Source organism: Trichosurus vulpecula, chromosome 1 (assembly GCF_011100635.1).
Source record: "Trichosurus vulpecula isolate mTriVul1 chromosome 1, mTriVul1.pri, whole genome shotgun sequence".
NCBI classification, from domain to species: Eukaryota; Metazoa; Chordata; class Mammalia; order Diprotodontia; family Phalangeridae; genus Trichosurus; species Trichosurus vulpecula.
Genome location: NC_050573.1, coordinates 288,034,202 through 288,048,211, shown reverse-complemented (window position 1 = coordinate 288,048,211; position 14,010 = coordinate 288,034,202).

Below are 14,010 nucleotides of genomic sequence, written 5' to 3'. Positions count from 1 at the left end.
TCTTCAGTTGTTTCAGTTGTGTCCGACCCTTCGTGACTTCATTTGGGGTTTTCTTGGCAAAGATACTGGGAGTGGTTTGCCATTTCCATTTTTCCAACTCATTTTACAGATAAAGAAACTGAGGCAAACAGGGTTAAGTGACTTGCCCAAGATCAAACAGGTGATGTCTGAGGCTGGATTTGAACTCAGGTCTTCCTGATTCCAAGCTCAGTACTCTATCCATTGCACATTCTAGCTCTAACATACTACTATTCCGAATGCTGAATTGTCATGTCTTTAATGAGCACCTCCTGTATCTCTCTGGAGTCAGGGGAAAAGATGCTTTTATTTTGCCACTAGGCCCAGGGATACTTGTAGACTACCTCCCTTATCTTTGGCTATTACAGGTGTTTCTAATACCACCTCTGGCCCATGGATCAGCTGCTACATTTTTCTGAGAGCTACAGACAACTTTCCATTCTCAATCAGCAAATACTTGTTAAATATCTACTACAGACAAGGGAGATCTACTGTGCAGGGATCTAAGATTAAAAAGACAAAAATTTAACCATATCTATTCTCAACATGGATCAGAAACTCACCTTAACTTATGGTCATAGAGTTTCCCTGATATTCTGACCAACTTCAATTGGACATAGTCCACTGGCATTTGACTGTTGTTATCAAGCAGAACTTTACCGGTCTACGCCAATGGAAAAGATCAATTCATAATTAGCAAGACTATTAGTGAAGTAAAAAGGAAAATGTAATAAAATATATTATTTTATAATAGAGATCTAGAATAATAGGTGAAACTCATTGATAATTGTATGATAACTACAATTCGAGATGCTTTGTGCTCCATGCATATTTGAATTGGTATATTTGAATGAGGCAACAAGGTGGCAGAGTAGACAGAACGCTGGGCTTAGAGTCAGGAAGATTTGAGTTCAAATCCAGCCTCAGACACTTAGTACCTGTGTCACCCTGGACAAGTCACTTAACCCTGTTTACCTCAATTATTCATCTGTAAAATGAGCTGGAGAAGGAAATATCAAACTGCTCTAGTATCTTTGCCAAGAAAACTCCAAATGGGATCATGAAGAATTAGACACAATTGAAACAACTAAACAACAACAATAACATTTGAATACCATTTCAGAAGGTTTTCTATATCAACCCAATGAAACAAACTTTAGATGCTTCATAGACATTGACAGCTTTCTTCCTTCTCCTCTCAGTGTGTGTGTGTGTGTGTGTGTGTGTGTGTGTGTGTGTGCGCGCGTGTGTGTGTGTTTATGAATCCAGTGACCCCAAGGGGGAAAGGCTGGAGTGAGTTCTTATGGGCAAATTACACCTAACATAGTTGATTGGTTCCATAGAAACACACTATTAGATGACATAACATCTATAGGGTCCAGCTAGTTTCTTAGAGAAAAAATGTTATAAATAAGAGATAGCACAGACTTAGATACAGAAGATTTACAGTTCTTTGTTAACTCTGCCTGCTGGTTTTCCAACAAAAACAATCATGAAAGAACAAGTACCACAATCTTTAATGGTTCTCTTTACATCCAGGATCAAATATCAACTCCTCTGTCAGGCATTTAAAGCCCATCACAACCTGACCTTGACCCACCTTTCCAGCCTTGTGGCCCTTTACTCCTTTCTGCACACACTGCCCTCTGGTCACACTGGCCTGTTTGCTGTTCCTCACACATTGCTCTTTCTTACCTCTATGCCTTTGAATAGGTTCATCCCCCATTCCTGAAATGTACTCCTTCCTCTTGTTTGTCTCTCAAAATAACTAATTACCTTCAAAAACAATTTCAAGTGTCCCCCTCCTCCACGAAGCCTCTCCTAATTTCCCCAGCTGCTAGCGTTTTTCCCCCAACCAAATTACTTTGTATGTATTTTGTACACACCTGCCAGTCAGCAATAAGCACCTAATGAATCTACTATGTGCTAAGCACTGGTGAGACAAAAAGCAGTTCATGATCAAATGGGGGAGACAACATGAAAACAACTCTGCAGGAATGAGCCATATAGAGGTAAGTGGGAGATACAACAGAGAAAAGGCAGTAGAATTAAGAGAGGTTGAGGAAAGCTTCCTGTAGAAGGGTGGATTTTAGATGGGACTTGAAGGAAGTCAGGGAAGTCAGGCTGCAGAGATGAATAGGGGAGAATTCCAGGCATGAGGGACAACCAGAGAAAATGCCAGAGCTGAGAGATGGGAGTATCCTGTTTGGGGAACAGCAAGGAGACCAGCACCACTGAATCAAAGAGTAGGTTTGCTTTGCAAGGGTGGGGTAGTGTCAGGTGTAAGAGGACTGGAAAGGTTGGAGTAAGGGGAGAAGTAGGTTATGAAGGGCTTTGAATGCCAAATAGAAGATTTTATATTTGATGCTAGAGCTGATAAGGAACTACTGGAGTCATTGGGTAGAGGAATGATATGATCAGACCTGTGCTTTAGGAAAAATCATTTGGCAGCTGAATGGAGGATGGACTAGAGAGGGGAGACGCTTGGGATAGGCAGCCCCACCAGCTGACTGTTGCAATAGTCCCAGTGTGACAAGGTAAAAGCCTGCACCAGAGTGGTGACAATACCAGAGGAGAAAAGGAGGCACATTTGAGAGATGTACAAAGGTGAAATTCACAGGCCTTGGCAACAGATTGAATGAATACGGGGGCTGAGAGAGGGTGAAAAATCAAGGATGATACCTAGATTGTGAGCCAGAGGAAATGGAAGAATGGTGGTGCCCTCAACAGGAGTAGGGAAGTTTTTTAGTGGGCCAGGTTTAGGGGGGTAGATAATGAGTTCAGTTTGGGGTATGTTGAGTTTAAGATGCCTACAAGACATACAGTTAAGATGTCTAATAGGCAATTGGAGATGGAGAGATTAGGAGCTATATATACATATATATATATACACATATATATGTATATATGCTATATATGTGTATGTATGTGTCTGTGTGTGTATATATTTATATACTTAAGAATATACACACATATTATATATATATATATGTATATATAAAATACACACACACATATGTTGTCTACCCTGGCCAGACTGTAATCTCCTTGAGGGACGGGGTGTTTTTTTGCCTTTCTTTGCATCCCCAGAGTGCCTTGATTCTTCATTCCATTTCTAAGACTCTAATTTATTATCTATACAATTCAGAGGAATAAATCTTTTCAGGGCTAAGGCAAGGGTAGATTTAGAATGTTGGCAATAAAATATTATAATATGGTTTCATTTAAAAACTAACATTTTGGTGGGGTCTGATTTTAATACATTAATGACATAGTGAAAAAACATTGACTGAGACCAATGTTATACAGTATATGCCTATAATTAAATTTATTAATAAACTTTGACTTCTTAAATGGTACTCTAGTGGCCTAAAGGACTTAGCATGGATGCCAAATGTACCAATCTTGCAATCAGGAAATAGCTTACCAACTGGCTGAATATGTTAAAGCAGATAGGACTCCTGACTCCCAGGGCTGAAGTCATTTCCCAGATGGAATCTTCCCCTTAAGGAGGAAGCACATTAATTGTTCCTGGCCATTAGAGAGTCCTTTACTGCACAGCAACAGTACCCTAGTGGCTAAAAAATTAGCATACCACTCTAATAGCTAACTCACTAGAGATTATTTTCAGCACGAGGGAACATTTAGTTCATCATTTTAAAATACTCAACACATTTGCTTAAAAACTACTGAAATAATTCCTACATTTCAAAAATAAAATGGCATAATTCTATTATCTATCTTCAAGTAATTATCACACATAAGAAGAGGTAGGCTATAAACATATTTATGAGAAAAGCTTAGAATTATTAGCATTACTCCTTTAATTTATAAATTTGCGATGAAGTATAACCATTTACCCTTACAAAGTCAGGTATTTCTCTATAAAACATTAATTTGAGAAGCATTAATACATGTAAGAATCTTACATTTATTCAAAACTGTGTCTATAAAAAGATACTTTTGAATACAGAACTGTATTTATACTTAGCATATTCTTCATATCTTATTCATAGCAAAGGTCATTTTTTCTCTTCTTTATGTTAATACATATTAGCCAGATGGCTAGAAGCCAGATCTCTATGGAAATGGAAAACTAGAGGCTGACAAATAGGGATATGGAAACCTGTCCCCTACAACTCAGTTCCTAAAAGGTTTTTTTTTAATTTTATAGGACATAAAATATAAAAACATCTATATGTTTCTTCATTCTTTTCTGAAAATGTATTTTATTCTTAAATAAATATGTTTCTATAAAAATAAAATTAATGTATTTATATATTTGCTTGGTAACTATTAACATGACAGTCGAATAAAGTAAATGAATGTATATAAAACAAGCTATACATTATTTCTAATTTATTTTAAAGCCATATTTAAGTTTAGTTTCTCTGTTTTGCTCTCATCCTTTTTCATATATTTTTCTTGGATTTTATATATTTTTTCTTATTCTATCATTTTTACGGGAAAACGTGTTTCATATAAAAACACTTTTTATACTCCATTGGAAAAGAATTCATTTAGCACATGAATCTTTGACTATAGGTTTACAGCTGTCCTCACATACTGATTAAGGATTATAATTCTACACACATTTTGAGTACAATCATATTGAAATTTTGTGATCAAACTTATTTTATTATAATTTGTTTTTCATGATCATTAAGAATACATAAGGGGAAGCTAGGTGGCACAGTGAATACAGCACTGGTCCTGGAGTCAGGAGGACCTGAGTTCAAAACTGGCCTCAGACACTTGACCCTTAATAGCTGTGGTATGTTGGGCAAGTCACTTAACCCTGATTGCCTTGCCTGCCCCCTCAAAAAAAAGAATACATTAAAACTTCATTCCCTCAGTTCCCCAGACCTTCTGAACCTGGTACATCCCTCTTTCATGCCACCTCCCCCTTCTCCCATTGGTGAGATTCTGTGGGCTCCATTTTGCCAACAAGCCTAAAATAGTCGTGCTTCATTCCCTTGCCTCCTCCCACAAATCCCACCACCACCACCACCACCTTGCTTCTATGCTCTGGCTCTCTGAACTCCACCACCATGCCTCTTTGTACCCCGCTTCTCAAGTCCTTTTATATGTTTTCTTCCCCCCTTAGAATGTGAGCTCCTTGAGAGCAAGGGCCATCTTTCTATTTGCTTGTATTTAGGCCTCCAGTAATTAGCACAGGGCCTGGCATATAGCAGGCATTTTATAAATGTTTGTTTGTTGCTTTCTAGATTGCCATAATAAAATGGCCCGACAAAAATCACATTTTTTTTCTGAAGCTCAGTTTTCTCAACTTTCAACTAGGGATAATACTACTGAACCCACTACATATCCAGAAGGGTTGTTGTGAGCCAAATGTTTCATAAATTATAAAGTGTTGCATAAATGTATTATTATTATCATCACCATCTTCTTCATAGTATCATTCTCATTATAATACAGAAAGCTTATTAAGTAGGTGTGTTACCCTTATTTCTCAGCATCCTTGTTAGAACAAGTTTCTACTGAACAAGAATTAGCTACTCTGTGTTTGGGGTTTTTGCTTTTGTTTTTTGTTTTCCTATATCCATAAAATTTCTCCATAGTGCCTGGCATATAGTAGGTGCTTAATAAATACTTATTGCCTCTCTGACTATGATTGCCTCAGCATGGGTATAAATATGCATATCATGCCTCAAAGGATTCATGGTTAGTGACAGAGTTGGAATGAGTTAGCTGCATTCCAGCTCCATGTTACCAGAATTTTAAACGTTGCCCCTACTTTGTAAGACACAAAGTATTAAGAAGAGTAGAGGGGGTTAGGCTGACTCAAAATCGAATAACAGAATTATGGAAAGTATGATAAATTTCATCCTTTAAGGATTAAAAATAAAACAACTTTTTATCCAGCTAATTGTGAGATGACCCCAACATAATTAGGATCTTAGGAACATGATAGAATGTCAGAACCCTAAGGTAGATGGTCATCTGTAATAGGTGACTCTGATATCCCCCCAAGGGTGTGCTGGAGACAACATAAACCAGTTGGGGGAAGATGGTTAAATTTTCAGTGAGAGCATTTATACATTGGAAATTGGCAATCTAATTTCAAATTTCCAATTCCAATTTCCAGTAAAGGACTTGACTTGTTATTGTGTTGATTATCTACTCAAGAAAGTGATGGAAACAATGTTAATAATGCAGATGAAAGTTAAAATTACGTCAAGCATTGCACAGAGCAGGTAGCTAAACATTTGCTAGTATATCCATGCCTCTACTGAGATAAAAGATACAAAAGAAAAGACCCAATCTAAGCCTGGGCACGTGCTGCCTGACTCGTTAGCTATAGTAGCTATGATTAAGGAGATGTCAACCTACCCTTAATCAAGGACATGTATCTATATGTATGTAGGTATCTATCTACCTATCTATCTAATGTACAGATATACATATATACTTATTGTGTGTTTATATGTGTGTGTATTATGTTATATATATATATATATGTGTGTTTGTACACACACACACACACACACACACACACACACATATCCCTCCTACACTGAAACTGAAATGACTGACTTGGCTAGCTCTGAATGGATGAGCACAGAAGATAACAGCAGGGAGCTTTGCCCTTTAGAGACGGTGAGATCCAGCAGACTCCATAGAATAGTTGTCATAGAAATGCTGAATCCAAGAAGGAGCAGACCCAGTTAGCCTAGGAGAGTAATGTGCACAGTAGAAAGGCTGTAACCAGTGAGAAGTGAGGCTATTAAGAGCAATATGATGACGTCATTAAAAATATTGGGAGTTCTGGAGCCTTGCAGATCTGAGCTGGATGACATGTTATTCAGTCATTTTTCAGTCATGCCCAATTCTTTGTGACCCCATTTAGGAAAGATACTTGGCAAAGATATTGGAGTGGTATGGCACTTCCTTTTCCAGCTTATTTTATAGATGAAACTAAGGCAAAGTTAAGTGACTTGCCCAAGGTTACACAGCTAGTAAGTGTCTGAGACTGAGTTGGAAGTGAGGAAGATGAGTCTTCCTGACTCCCTTTTCAGGGCTGCTTATTCACCTTTCCTGTCTACCTGGCACTCATCTTTTGCCTGTGGTTCCAAGAAGCTGTAGTATGTGCAGTGGCCACACATTGGTAAAGTTGTCTTGGTGGACAGGCTAAACCAGGTTTAGGGTAACCAACAAGCCTTAAACCCATTGGTGAGTTAAGGGGATGTCTACCCCAAGCACGTGAAGATTTTCCTCCAGCAGAAAGGGCAGATGAGAACAGTTTGTTCCAACGTCCATGAAGGTGACTGAAGCAGGTGCTGTGGAACACTTAAAGCTTGGTCAGGCATTGAAAACACCACAGTCATCCACTGCATCCCAGGCCTTTACCAGTCGTCTTGATTTTTGTCTTGCCACTGGACTTTAATGACTTTAGAAGAGAGAGTTTGGCTGACAACTTTGTGCAACGTTGCTTCATTTAAATCCAATTCACTAGCAAGTCAAGACATCACCCCATGATATCATTAGTCCTCTTTGAAAATGAAGGACAAACAACAAGCTGTGAGTTTCCCCTCCACACATATGCTCTATGGGTGAGCCCCTCATGCATGATATCTATGCATTCTTACTCTTAATTTGTATCAATATATATTAAGAGGTCAACAGTGGAATATGACACTGTTTCTATAATTAATATGAAATGCTAATGGTATCTAAGGTTGTACTAATTGAGGTAGAGATTCCAAAACCAAGGAGGTAAATAAAAGCCAGTACAATTAAAGCATCATGTTCATGCGCCACATTTTAGGAGGGACATTGATGAGCCAGACACAGGAGTTCTTAACCTCAGGGATTTTGGTTTTATTTAATATTTTAACAATTTCTTTCTAATATACTTGGTTGCTTTGTAATCCTATATATTTTATTTCATGCAAGTAAAAACATTATTCTGAGAAAAAGTCCATAGGTTTCACCAGAATTCCCAAAAGAGTCTATCACACAAAAAAGTTACAAACCCCTGAGCTAGAGAATGTGTGGAATGGTACAATCAGAGGGGTGAAGGGCATGTCATATGAGGATTGGTTAAAGGAACTGGGGATACTAGCCTGGAGAAGAAAAGAATTTGTAGAACATGATAGTTATTTACAAGTATTTGAAGGACTGTCATGTGAAAGAAGGATTAAACTTGTTCTACTTGACTACAGAGTCAGGACTAGGAGCAATGTGTGGTATCTACAAGCAAATTTCAACTTAATACGTAGAAAAGCTTTCTAATAATTAAATATATCCCAAAGTAGAATATGCTATCTTGGAAGGGAATGGATCCCCCTCATCGGAGGTGTTTAAGCAAAAGTCTTCCTTAACTACTTATCATGTATGTTGTAGAGAGAATTAGTTTTCAAGTCTGAGTTAAATGAGGTGTCTCCTGAAGTATTCTATCACTCTGGAATTATGTGATTCTATGAAATAAATATATTCTACTCAATAAGGAAAATACCAGTGTTATTAAGAGTCTCTGGGATGAGATCTCAAATATATGTTCATCATGGCAATAACATCCATCAAAGAGTTAATGTGCTAGAAAGTGTCTCGCCTTTGGACAAATGAGCCTATAGGAGTTTTGTACTGACAGTGTAATTTTTGTAATTTGATATCTGACTGAAAAGATTTTGAGAGTGGAATTTTGTAGGAAATGGCCATAATTCTCTCTGCAGCTGCCTCTGCATTTTTTAGTTAAATCTCTATCTTACAGTAAAATCAGTTCTCATTTTTCTTATGCCCTTAATAATGATAGTGATGCAAGATAACAACCTAGTAAAGAGGAAAGACCACTGGTATTTTAGAAAAGGAAAGCAAATAAAAAAGACCAGTAAAAGAAAGTATTAAGAGTGAAAACATGGAAAATAGTTTCTTCTTGACCGAAGCTATTTCATGGTAGGCATGAATACATGGGCCGATGTTCATCACTTTCAGTGAAATGAGAACAATCTGTTCATCACCCGCAGAGGCTCTGATGGACAAATATTGCTCTGTGATGTCCACACATCACAGTTAATTTTCTGTAAAATGAGCGCTGAAAACAACAGTGTGAAGATCCCTTTTTTAAAAAACAGGAAAATGAGTTGTGGTCTCTACAACCCTCTTTAGAAAGAAAAACATCATTGCAGCCAAATATAGATTCAGTCTTTGCAATTAATTTACTTTTAATTCCTAATTTAGACTGTGGATATTTGTTTTGATTATATTGGGATAGGCATAGTGATAGGAATTGGACCAGTGATGTTGGTATTGAAAAATTCTGAATGAGGAAACTCACTTTACCAGTGCAATTCAGCACCTTCTCTGTGAATTATATTCTTAGAGTTTTCTAGAGTACTTCAAAGTTGTGACCTCACACAAGGTCACACAGCTTGAACCCAGGTGTTGCTGGCCCACACCAACTCTTTATCCACTATGCCATGATGTATCTCTTGTTTCAATGAAAAACAAATAAATTGATTAGAATATCCATTAATAACATCAATACTGTAGGCTGTAATTACGTGTGTATTCTACAGTCTTCTCTACTAAACCTGAGATTTCTTCCTTAGGTTAGACCTCATTAAACATGACTGTTTAGAAGAAAATTGTGACACTATCCAATCTCTCAGGAAGGTCATTACTATTGCTATCGATACAAGATTTTTTAAAAAGAATTTGATGTTTAATATATAGTTACAGCAAAGAGACATATATATATATTCTTTATATATACATTATATATTCTTTTTTAACTACTCCTCAATGGTTAGAGGGTAAATTAAAATATTTGAAATCTAAGTCCTATAGGATTCATTGCCTTACTTAAGCTAGGTGCTCTCTCTGTCTGTCTGTCTCTGTCTCTGTCTCTGTCTCTGTGTGTGTGTGTGTGTGTGTGTGTGTGTGTGTGTATAGCTCTGATTTGATTATCCTGTCAATGGGTGGGAAGGCGAATACCAGTACAGCTGGGACTACATAGGGAGATGGACTTTCAGAATCACAGAATCCTGCACCTGAACAGTGATCCCCAAGTTGACTGGCAAGTGACCAGTTAGCCTCTACTCTAAGATCTCTGAGACCTCAAAGATCTCACAACCTCCCCAGGGCACTAGGAATTTCCATTTATAGATGACCTATGAATTACGAAGAAGTGTTTTCCTAATTTCTAGCCTAGATTTTTACCCCTGAAACTTCTAATCAATCTAAACAATCATTTTTATTAAACATTTATTATGTGCAAAGTATTATACTAAGCACTGGGGATACAAAGAAAGGCAAAAACACTGTACCTGTTCTCAAGTAGCTCACATTCTAATATGGGAGAAACATGTTAATGACTGTGTACATTCAAGATACATAGAGTGTAAGGTAATATCTGAAAGAAAAGAGGTAATATCTGAGAGAAGGCACTAGCACTAGCAATACTGGGGGAGGGATAACATTGTTTTTTATTATATCTACTGGGACTAAATACAATAAGTCTAATTCCTGTTCCAGGTAATATCTCTTCAAATACTCCAAGATAAATATTATTGACTCAAATCTTTGCTTCAACTTATTCCTTGTTTCACTTGGTTTACTGTTTTTTCATCATACTGGTCACCCTCCTAAGAATGCCCTCAAGTTTGACATTGTACTCCCTCAAAGTCTTACAGGACAAAATGAAATATACAAGTTCCACAGAAGGCCCTTATTCCCTCCAATATCCTTTGCACTGTACCTCTTAGAGTAGCCTAAATTCACATTAGTTCTTTTTTTTCCTCCCCCATTACATAATTATTGATTCATTTTGAGCTCACAGCCTGCACCTAAACCTGGGTTAGAGGGAAATTATATTTGGGTGAATTGGCATTGGATAAAAATGCTAGTATAATAGACAAGGCAAACTAGCCAACCTCTGGTGCTATTCACAGTGAACATGTCTGAGTGAATGGTTCTGTAAGGTTTAGGGGAGGAGTACAACAGCTTGGCTTGGGTGGTCTGGTGTTCCATTGTGTTATCTTCTGTGCCTTGTTTTCTATGGTGCCTGATGGACAGCAACCTGGGATAGGAAGTCAGGAGACTTTGTAGCATTATCTATATTCTCTAGGTGTCTATGTCTGAGTCCTAGTCCAGTTCTATATTGCTCCAGAGCCTGAATACAGGATACGTCAAAAAAAAGACTTCTGAGAAATGATGACAACATGTCTTATATGTCACAGATTAGGCTTAGCGCTTTTTATTTCATACTCAATGACTGGTCTCAATCCCTCATCCCAAGGGAAAGAATATCCAGGAACAGGTAACATAATGTGATATCTAGAATTCTGATGATTTTCCTTTAAATAGGAGACTCGAAACACAATTACTGGCTGCACATGGAGATTTAGCAACACATGGTTTCTTCACATTCTGAGGATATTTCCAACAAGAAGTGAATCTACATAAAACATAATATTACCAGTTATTATCCACAAGGGCATTTTGAATTTGTATATTGTAAAAAAAAATTGGAAACACAAAGGAAAAAGGTAGGAAGAATTATGTTCCAAAGGTCAAATTGTCAATCTAGTTTAATTTGTATCAAGGACTTCTATCTTGGAAAGATAATTGTATGTTGAAAGTCAATTTAGAGGTCGAATGTAAATCATGTTATTTTATTGCAAATGAATACTAGTGGCCATAGTCACAGCTCAAGAGCATCAGGCATGTTCATGAGGTGTGCTGAGATGGGGTCAAGTTGAAGCTCAAATATTACTGTTAAGTTTAGTCTGGGAAGACAAGGGGAGGTCATATGGGGGTTCCCAACAAGGGAAGTCCAGGAATTATAACAAGAGCTCTGGCAGAAATCCAAGACATAGGAGAGTCAGAGATAAATGGGAAAGGAATCCAGGAAGAGTTTTCAGGATCCAATAATGGTTATTTGTTCACTCAACTGCATGTTTCTTCTTTTGCGTTGTATCCTGCCCTCTTCCAAACTTCCCTGTTTTTGTGAAAGACGTCACCACTATTCTTGTAGCCTTCTAGATTTATAACCCAACAAATTTCACATTTAGTCCCTTCCCTTTACTCACAAGATCTGTTATCACCTTAGTTTAGTCCCTTATAATATCTTACCTAGATCACTGCAACCACCTCCTTCCCTTAAGTCTCTCTCCCCTTCCATTCCACTTCCCACAGTGGTACCAAAGTGACTATTATTTAAGCAGAGATCTGACCAATTGATTCCCCTATTAGGTGAACTTTAATGTCTCCCTATTGCTTCTGGGATAAAACATACACTCTGGTCTTCCAATGTATAGATGCTTTAGAAGCTCTCCACAACCTGCCCTCAATTTCTCTTTATGGCTTCATTGGGTATTACTCCCCACCTCTGCATTCTGTGAACTAGTCAAACTGGTCTTCTCTATGTTCTTCACATAGGACACAATATATTTGTTCTCTATGCCTTTGCACTATACATTCTCCTTGTATTGAATGTAATCCTTCCCCATTTCTACCCATAGAATTGCTCTCTTCCTTCAACATGTAGTTCAGGCACTACTTTTTATGTGAAGATTTCCCGATTTCCGCCCCTCCCCAACTTCCAGGACCTCCCCCCCCAAAATTACTTTTTACTTAACTATTGTATATTTATTTGCTTTGTGTGTGTATATATATATACACATATGTTCTTTTAAAATTATTTTTAATTTATGGAATAAAACAAGCATTTCCATAACATAGTGCAACAAAAAAGATGATTGTACATGAAACTGCAAATCTACCGTGTGCAACTTGCTATTCCTTTCAAATATACAACAAAATTATCATACAAATTTCTTGTTTTCCCTCCCCCCCAGTGCTAGAGATGGCTACCATTAGGCATAAATAGGTATATATGTGCAAAAGTATTCTACACATACTTCTATTTATGAGTTCTTTCTCTGGAAACACATAACATCTTTCTTCATATGTCCTTTATAGTTAATTTGGGTATTTATAATAGACAAAATAACTTATTTTCTCAAAGTCATTCTTAAAACAATATTGCCGTTACTGTACACAAAGTTCTCTTGGTTCTGCTCATTTTGCTCTTCACTATTTTGTGCAAGTCTTTCCATGTTTTTCTAAAATCTTTGAGCTCATCATTTCTTATAGCACAGTAGTATTCCGTCACAATTTTTTTATATACTCATATATGTACCTGTTATCTTTCTGTTTGAATTAAAAATCCCTGTTATTTGGGACTGTTTTATTCATTGTTTAATGATAACTCCCTGGGATCATGCACCCTCATCTTCATCTAACCATTTTCTACCATTTCACTTCTGTTGCATTTCTCTGAATTTTGCCATTGGCCCAAGGAACCTTGTTATCCTGCAGAATCACTTCAAACCTGGAACTCACACTTTATCAGTACTCTCTGCCCGCTGGGGTCCCTCTGGTTGGAGGGCGGAGTGGAGAGCTCTTCCCAGGAGGAGGAGGGCATTCATTTAAGGAGGATACTCAGGACAACTATGTCTTCATTTCCTACCCAGTTCCTTTGGACATCTCCATCCGCCCTCCCTCCCCACTTCAGCTTTTCAGCTTCCTTCTGTGGGTCCTTTTCCCATTAGACTGTAAGATCCTTGAGAGCAAGAACTCTTTTTTGAACCTTTCTTTGTATCCACAGCACTCAGCACAGTGCCTGGAACAAAGCAGGTGCTTTGATGGATGGAGAAAATTATCACTTTATTTTCACAAACCTCTAGTTGAAATAAGCAGTTCCTTCTATTAGGAATATAGGCAACAAACCACAGTAGTATTTGACTTCACTAGACTACCAAAGTGGTCTATGGCACAGGCACACACACACACATACACACACACACACACACACTCACAAGTTAGGAACCTCTGCTGTAGGGAGAGAGGCTCTTCAAATGGTCCTAGGTAAAACAATGTGCTGAATTCATAACACTTCAGGATGTCCTCAGTGAGATCCAGAGCCACTCAAATTTCTTCCTAATGATCTGCACGTGGCTGCAGTGG